Source organism: Cavia porcellus, unplaced genomic scaffold (genome assembly GCF_034190915.1).
Source record: "Cavia porcellus strain 051 isolate PalLab524CR breed Dunkin Hartley unplaced genomic scaffold, mCavPor4.1 scaffold_6, whole genome shotgun sequence".
NCBI classification, from domain to species: domain Eukaryota; kingdom Metazoa; phylum Chordata; class Mammalia; order Rodentia; family Caviidae; genus Cavia; species Cavia porcellus.
The window spans coordinates 85,340,790-85,349,338 of record NW_026947489.1 but is presented as its reverse complement, the minus strand read 5'-3'; the positions used below and the strand labels follow the sequence as shown (position 1 = coordinate 85,349,338).

The window sequence follows — 8,549 nt, the reverse complement described above, 5'->3', positions numbered from 1 at the left end:
CACCCCTCACTTTTCAACTATCCTCCAAAGGCCTTGTCCCCACATCATGCTGAATGTTGCTGTATGTTCATTTGTATGACTCTCCATCTCCCGCACATGCTATAAAGCAAGCTGGACAGGGCAGGGAGTTTGTCAGTTCACTGCTGAATCCTGGCACACTGCACGTTGCCTGTGGTAAGCACTGGATGCACATCTGCGGAATGATAAACAAATGGACCTTTAACAAAAGTACTTCTTGGTGAAGTCTCAGATTGTTACTTTTTTTGGGATTGTAGATGTATTTTATCTTGCAAGCAACAATCAAAATATATTTGCACTACTGATTTCTTCAAATATGAAATGAGATCTTAACAAAATTTGTCCATTTTGATGTGTTCTTGTACAACTTTGGACTCTGCAAAGACCTTGACTAAAGAAGCGGAAGTAATCACACAACTGAGACTGATGCCAGTGCTGCAAATGATGCCAGGCGTCTTAGATTTAACCAAACACACCTCCCAAGGTCCTTTATTTAGAGCATTAGGAACAAGAGAGCACTATGTACTGACAGTTTCACTAAAGGCTTTCTGCATTTTTTAAAATTTAAGTACAACAGTATCTAACATAGCTGCTAAACACTGGACAACACCCGAAGTCCTAATTACTCCCACAGGTGCTTCCAAGTGATGTTTGGGATCCTGCTCGCCAACATTCTTTATTGCCAGCTGCTCAGGTGTCTTTTCCTTCTCCTTATCCTTCTCCTCCTCCTCCTCCTCCTTCTCCTTCCTCTTGGTTTTCTCCTCCTCCCTTTTCTCCTCCTCCTTCTCCCCTCCTCCTCCTGTCTCCCCTCCTGCTCCTTCTCCGCCTGCTCCTCCTCCTCCTCCTTCTTTTTCATTTTCTTTCTCTTCACCCTTACTATAATTCTTGGCTAATTCCAGTATCTCTTTTACCACTGATTTGTTGTGTTCACAATGTTCACTGTAGTCCTGCAGTGGCAAACCTTCCATCCAACTCTCCTTATGCAAATTTAGCGAGGTCTTCTATTCCGATGACCAATGGTGACAGAGTAATAATGTCTGTTTAGTTGGTGAGTTAACACCTGGATAGATGGCTTGCTTAAGTGACTCAGATTTGTCTTGGCTCGTGTCCTAAGAGCATCGTATTAGCAGTGATCAATCTGAAGATATCAGTATCAATCTTTCCTTTTATGCTCTGAATAGGATCCATAACCACTGCTACCACTCTCTCCGACAAGGCTTCGAGCTCCGCTGAGTGCTGATGTCCACACCAGAAAGCCAACAACCAAAGCCAGGGTGACTGTGACACCAACCAACAAGCACCTCAGGCCTCCCTGTTTGCTTTGACATATCTGACATTTTGGCTTGGAGCACTGGATCGACTGCTTTTACACTGATACCTGTTCCTGACTGGCATAGCAAACACCTCAGTCACTCTGAAAGTGTAATCATCAGCAAATTCTCTCAGCATCAGACCCATAACTGCCATGGAACTCCAGCATGGCCATCCTTTAACATTTTTAACAGTGCGAGTGACGAGATATAGACTTCTACTGTGTCCACTGCAGGAGCATCTGCAGGAGGCCCTGCCCTGTCCAGACATACTGCCTCTAAGAAATCTGCCCATATTTCTATTCAGAAACCATAATAACTCTTAAGGTGTTATGTTTTAATCTGTCAGTTTAACCAATTTCTTCTTAACTCAAACTCCTGCTAATTCTGGCAGGCACAACTTTTTCCCATTATTTTTCTGTCTCCTGAAGGTGGGACGGAGTGGTCTGGACTCCTGTCTTGCCTCTGTGGTGACTTGGTGGCACTGGATTCATGTCTCAGACTTGACCCAGCTACGGCTTCACGGACCTCAGATTGTTTATTAGGACATAATGTTGGTAAAATAAGTCTCTTGACAGAGGACTAGAAAACATTATGAACAAAAACGGTCTAGTCTAATCATGTGGTCTGAATTGTATATAGAACTTCAAAATCCATATACTGGAGCCCTAATTCCCAGTACCGCAAAACGTGGCTATGGTAGCCCACTTGCCACTGGAACACAATACCTGCCACTTACAATTTAAGGAATTTATTTTGGATCATGGTTTCAGAAGGGTAGTCCATGGTTGCCTGGCTCCAAGGCAGAAATTTGAAGCAGAACTCTCCAAATTTGGAAGAGAAACCCTCCAAAGGCACACCCACAGTGACCCACGTCCTCCAGCTGAACCCCAAATCCTAGCAACACATTCAGCTCTGTCATCCATGGATGAATACACTGATGAGTGTAACACCCCCAAAATCCAATCAGCTTTCAAAAGCCCCAGTTATGAACACCTGAGACTTTGGGGAGTATTTTGGGTTCAACCCATAATAGTGACTGTCTCTGAAAAGAAAGCCTTCAAAAAAGTGATAAAATTGCAGTGATTATGTTACAGGGAGCCTGAGACAGAGTGTCCTGGTGTCTTTATAAGAAGAGGAGATCGGGACAGAGAAGAGACAGATGGGACGTGCACATGGCAGGAGGGATTTGTGAGGAGGCGACCATCCGCAAGTCTAGGACTCAGACTGCAGAAGAGACCAAATTACTACGTACCTAGATCTTGTACTTCCAGCTTTAGGACAAGACATTTCTGTTGTTTAAGCTGCTACTGTGACAGTCATGGGAGACTAACAGACCTCGTGTCCAGACAAGACTGTATTTTGCATTGGGTTTTCAAAGTGCCTGGGTATACTAATATGAAGCCAAAACAAAAGCTCATTACGTTTCCTCAGGGCCCAGGGCTTAGAGGACGTTCATTATCATGGTGTCCTCTAGCTAGTAGCAGTGCACACACCTAGACTGACTTCAATCTGACACATCCATGGACCACTGAAGAGGCAGAGCACCTGGGTCACGACCACACGGTAACTAGCTCCAACCAGGGCTCACTATGTGCTGGGTCCCTCCTACCTGTGTTTCAGGCATTAAACCATGTAATCTTCTCAACTATTCTGTGAAAATCTATCCCCCATCTTACATGAGGTGCAGAGAAGCTGAGAAAGTTGTCAGTTAAGATCCTGCCTGAGGTTTTACATGGCAGGGCTGAGGTTTGAACCTAGCCAGTGTTTCCTGCTTCTGCAGCCTATCACCTTTTATAGTTCTTCTTTTGTCTTTGAAATGCTTTGCGGTGAGTTTATATTTACTAGTCGTTGGCCTATGAAGACAAATTCTTAGATTAGTTTTCTTCTAGCACCAATTTACCTTTTCAGCTTTGTTGCTGCCTGACCTGTGTCTAGAAAACTGTATCATTTCATGTCTCTCAACTTCTCTCTGACCCTTGTATTCTCTTTCTTCTTTTCTTTCTGTCTTCCTTCCCTCCTTTTCTTCCTTCTTTCCTCCTCTCCCTCCTCTTTGTCATCACTGTAGCTTTCGATAATGATTTCTGCGTTCATCCTTAGCTATTATTTAGATGGAGAATCCACTCTACAAAACAAAGACTAAATTGTACCATCCCAGTACACCTTCACATTTACTCTCTCCTAAAAAGTTCATAATATGCCTACCTAATTTAGGAATTCACAATTTGATTTCTCATTAAAAGTCTTCTTTCAGTGACTCAATAGTCTACATGAATCTTAAGAACTCAATTTTTAATGAGTTTTGTTTCATCGTCAAAATCGTTAGGATAAAATATGTGCTACCTATGGTGCTTTGGACATAAGAATGCTCTGGAGATTTATAGATTTGCTTTGATTTTTTTAAAAAAGGAACAAACAAAGAAGAAGGAAATAATAAATGTGATCACTACTTATGTCTAGTATCTTCCCTAATGAAATCTATGTTATTTCATTTAATCTTTACAGTGTTACTGTAGGTTAAGTACTGTTTTATCCTCACTTTATAAATTAGTTAAATGATACATATAGCTTATATATAGTTTTTCCTAAGTAACATAATTCATAAATGTTAGGGCTGAGATTTAGAAGTGCTGTGACAAGCCAACAAGAGTTTATAATCATGAAGGATTTAAGAAGGATTAGTTATCAGAAGGGAATAATACAAATTGATCTCTAGGTTCTAGTGGCCATGGAGTAGAAATTGATTATTCACCAAAATCTCCATTCCTACCCCACCTTTTTTTGGAAGAAGGTCTTGCTATGTGGCCCAAACTGGCCTTGAAACTCACTGCAATCCTCCTGCCTTGGCCTCCCGAGTGCTGAGATGACAGGTGTGCACCACCACACCCAGCCTCTGTGTTCTTACTGTGCCCACAGCCGGAGTACATTTTCCAGATGCAGTCAGGTGTGGCTGAGTCTCATCCAAGAAAATGATGGGTGATGTGGTTTCTGGTTTGTCTGTTTTTCCAACAAGGTGTCTAGGGTGGCAAGACCTAGAGGATGGTGGAACCACACAGACAAGGACCAGGGGCCTCAGGCGTCTGCAAGGAAAACGGCTCTGTGGAGCAGGAACATCTTGCTGGGACTGTGACATCAATCAGTAGCAAGGTATTGAAGGGTCCCCTTCCTATTCCAGGCTTACTCATTCATTGGTATACTATAGCAATGCTCAAGATATCAGTCAGGAGTGGGAGGTGGCAGTGCATCCCTGTAATTCCAACATTCTTGGAGGCTGAGGCAGGAGGAATGCAAGTTTGAGCCCAGCATAGGCCACTCAGTGACTCAGCAAGACCCTATCCCAAAATGAAATAAAATGGACTGGGGAAGTAGCTTACTGCGACAACCCTGGGATCAGTCCCCAGTATCATAAATGAGAACAAAAATAAGAAAAAAGATGTGTCAGGGAGTCCAAATAATCTTAGTCATCTTGGTACTGAGTCTGGGGTTTGTTGTAGGGTATAAAGATCAATCTCAAACGTGTGTCTCCGTCACCAATTAGCAGCTTCCATGTCACATATGGTAGGGAAATATGAAAAGTACTGGTTTTCATTAAAATGAAACACAGGAGAGAGAACAGTGCCTCTCACAGTAAAGAGCAACAGCTGCTTCCCTTCTGCCCTGTAAACTGGAGATTCCTTGATGCAAGCACCTTGGCTTCTGAATGTATACAGCCCCTGCCACACCTAATATTTTATCTTTGTAGAATAATTCGGAATTGAAGAGACTTCATGAAAATTCAGATATAGTTACCTTTTTAGTGGATTAAACATAAAGACGTTAGTGAGTATGTGGAGCATTGATATAATCTATTTAAAAATTCTGGACAAGATAGAATCAGACATTTCTAGTCTGATGACAGGTTGGAGGGAAAGGGTCCCATCTCTGTCTCTGTCTCTTTCTATGTTTGTTTCTCTCTGTCTCTGTCTCTGTCTCTGTCTCTGTCTTCCTCCTCCTCCTCTTTCTCTCGCTGTGTCTCTGTCTCTTTTCTTCCTCCCTCTCCTCTCTGTCTCTCTGTCTCTCTGTCTCTGTCTCTGTCTCTATATGTCTCTCCTCTTCACACCTCAGTGACTCCCTGTAATGCTGAGAGCTGCCCTACATTAGACATCCATTTAATCTTGCAGCGCCGTGGACTGGAGGATTTCTTCCCTTCTCTCCCTTCCAAGCTTTCTTTGCTAGGCCTTTATCATCCACGCTCCTCTCTGGTCGGCTTCTAGAAGGACCTTCTTTCTTTTCTTAGCGTTTGGCAGCTGCAGTTTGCCTCCTCGCCAGTAGAGGGCATCAAGAGACCGCGACCTCATGGAAGCCTAAGGTTTATGTCCAATTTTCCTTCCCATCAGGAGCAGGAAATGGGACATAATGGCTTTTGGATGAAAATAGAGTTTTTTTTTTTTTTTCCCCAAGTCCTCATATCTCCAGTGACATTCTTTGGGCAACAACTGAAGAGCTGAACTTCTTTCCCTCTGTGTGACACTCATAATTTGCGTTTAGCTCACTTTTCTCCAGTCTCCTTACTGTCTCCTCCATTTCCAGGAACTGTTTTTCCCTGTAATTATGGACTTGCTGGAATTATCTGTATCGCTAAGTACCACCCAGCCGCAAGGGTCATCCCCTTCACTCTCCTTAGCAGGCTGCCCCTGCCCCCTGGCCCCGTGCACACTTAACTCCCTGCACTGCAAACAAGAAAAAATGAAATCCTTTAGGAAAAATGTCCTCTAGGGCACTCAGAGGTCCCCAAATGCACTAAAAAGGGGGCTCTTGAATGATGGAGTGTTTGCAGAGCTGTAAAGTGGCCGTGGGGTGGGGCGTGGGAACTTCTGATTCTGCAGGCTGTATTCATGTTATTTACCATCTTCAAATGGCTTTTTTATTATTAAAAACGTGAAAAGAAGGGAAAGGGAAAATCATTCGGGCCAATTATCTCTGGCTGCTGTGGAAAATTCAGAAAATAAAGCTACCACAGCCAGAAACAATATTTTTCTACTGTTGTAGATTCTCTGGTATATGCAGAGCCGTTAACTCTTGCAAATATGGTCTCAGTACCAAAAACTTTACATGCAACCAGGATACAATAAGTCACAGTTTTAGGAGTAAGGGAAAATTAGGGAAAGAAAAGACTGAGATCCTACCGAGGTCCAAGGGCCTGAGTTTACAAGGCCTATGAGATCTTATTCTGCTCTAATTGCCAAATGAAATAGCTTCTTAGGGGTATTGTGATTTATTTTATTTTAATTTTTATTTTAGGTCTGCGTGGTGATGAAGCTATAGACAATTCTAAGGGGGCACTGATACGCAGATTGGTATTTGTAACCAGATTTCCTTTTTGGAGAAAAAGCCTGTGTGTGACCTCTTACCAACAGAGGGCACTCTCTGAACATTTATTGTCTTTCGTAGACCATTTTAGAGACAGACAAAACAAGCCAACATTAAGCAGATCTCTGGAGATTGGGGATTAGCAAATTAGGTTTGGAAACCCTGTGTTTACAGGTAGAAAGCATTCGTCTCAGAAGGGTTTGCAGCAACCAGGCTCAGCGCCCTTCACCCCAGAAGACTACTATCCATCCCTTCCAGGGCAGCCTCCTCTGGTAGGCTCCTGGCCACTGGTCAGAGACCTAAAATATCCCCTTTGCCCTCCAGCCTCTCCTCTTCTCTATCCCAGAACTTTGTGCAGACCCCAGGATCACAGCATGTAGCGCCCATTGATGCATCTTGCTGTTGGGTCTGTGGAGCCCTTTAAGCCTGGATGGTGTCACTTGAATGCCATTTTACTGGTCTGCTTATGTGAGGCATGTAACGAATGCCCAACAAGTGTTTGTGGCATTTGTGGGCATATAGATCAATGCCAGTGACTGTTTACTACCAGGGGCATCTTCACATGTGAGTAAGATCATTCAAGGAAATCTTAAGTGCATAACGGAATTGTTTTTGCTTTTCCTGCCAAATTATTTGGAAGAAATGTCTTGCATGCAAAGAAGTCTACCTAGAGAGCACTGGACAAAGACAGGGGGCATCTGGGTAGAATCCAAGCTCTGTCACAGACTTCTTGCATGACCTTGGGTAAGTCCTGTAACATCTCGGGGGATCTTTTCAGATGTTTAATCAAGGTCTGCCTGGCACTAAGAACTTAGCATTGTATAAGGAAAAGCCTACAGAAGTTGGTGTTTATTCTGAAAGAGAAAAGGGAATGTAAGACGGTATGGTCCTATATGGTCCTCTGCTCACAGTATACAAGAGCTATCCATGCCAAGGTGATGCCAAGAATTTGGTGGGGGCAGAAAAGGCCAACCAGATTTTTTTTTTCTCTTGGTACTGGGGATCAAACTCATGACCTTGCATTTGCCAGGAAAGAAATTATGCTGCTGAGGTAAATCCCCAGACCCACCAACTATCTTTTGTAAATAATCAAATGAGTGTTGGTCCCAAATCTCATAACTAATTTGCTGTTTAAAATATTTTATACAACATTGAATCCAACTTTTCCTTCTGAGTTAGGCTTCATCGTTTGGTAAACATCCTTGGCCATCTTGTTAACTAAGACCTTTGCCAGAGAGACTCCAAGAGGTCCCTTTGAGAAGGGGGTGTTTAACTCATAATCCACCCTTAGCATGAAAGCTGAGCTCACCCCAAAACCCCAGAAAAGAAAGAGAAACAGAAAAGAAAGTCTCGTCTAAAGACAACAAAGTTTGACAAATCCTCAGCAAAGATCTCCAGACTCCAAGGATATCTGGCAAAAGGTCGTTTGAATGGCCTGCTTGTAAAGACCAGAGGAACACAGTTTGGCTTTCCAGAGATTGCCTGAGGTGGCGAAGGTCAGGGGCAAGGAGGTGAAGTCACAAATCAGTCCAGCTCAGGTCTGTGGAAACAGCGTGTGTGGCTCCAGGATCCCAGAGCCACGCAGACTTCCTTCCCTTCTCCGCCATTTACAGACCAAGGCTTGGGCTCCTCTTTTGGCAACTGGAATCATAGTGGACTCAGGACGTTCTCCTCTGAGCATTTGGGATGGGAGACTAAGAGCTCATCAAGCCAATTGATGCAGACAGCTCCAGAGGCACTTTTTGGGTATTGTCCAGGGGAGAAAGTAAATGAAAATATTTTGAATCCTTTTTTGTTAGACAACTCCAACATCAGATCCTGGCAGCCAGGCACAGGGCACAAAGCAGACGCATCCTACTCAGCCCTAACAAG

General features: G+C 43.4%; 1 pseudogene; it reads right to left on the bottom strand.

The window, feature by feature from the left end:
• Positions 1-575: 575 nt before the first annotated feature.
• On the bottom strand, positions 576-4,725 carry LOC134476330 (26S proteasome non-ATPase regulatory subunit 14-like; annotated as a pseudogene).
• Between the last annotated feature and the right edge of the window lie 3,824 nt (positions 4,726-8,549).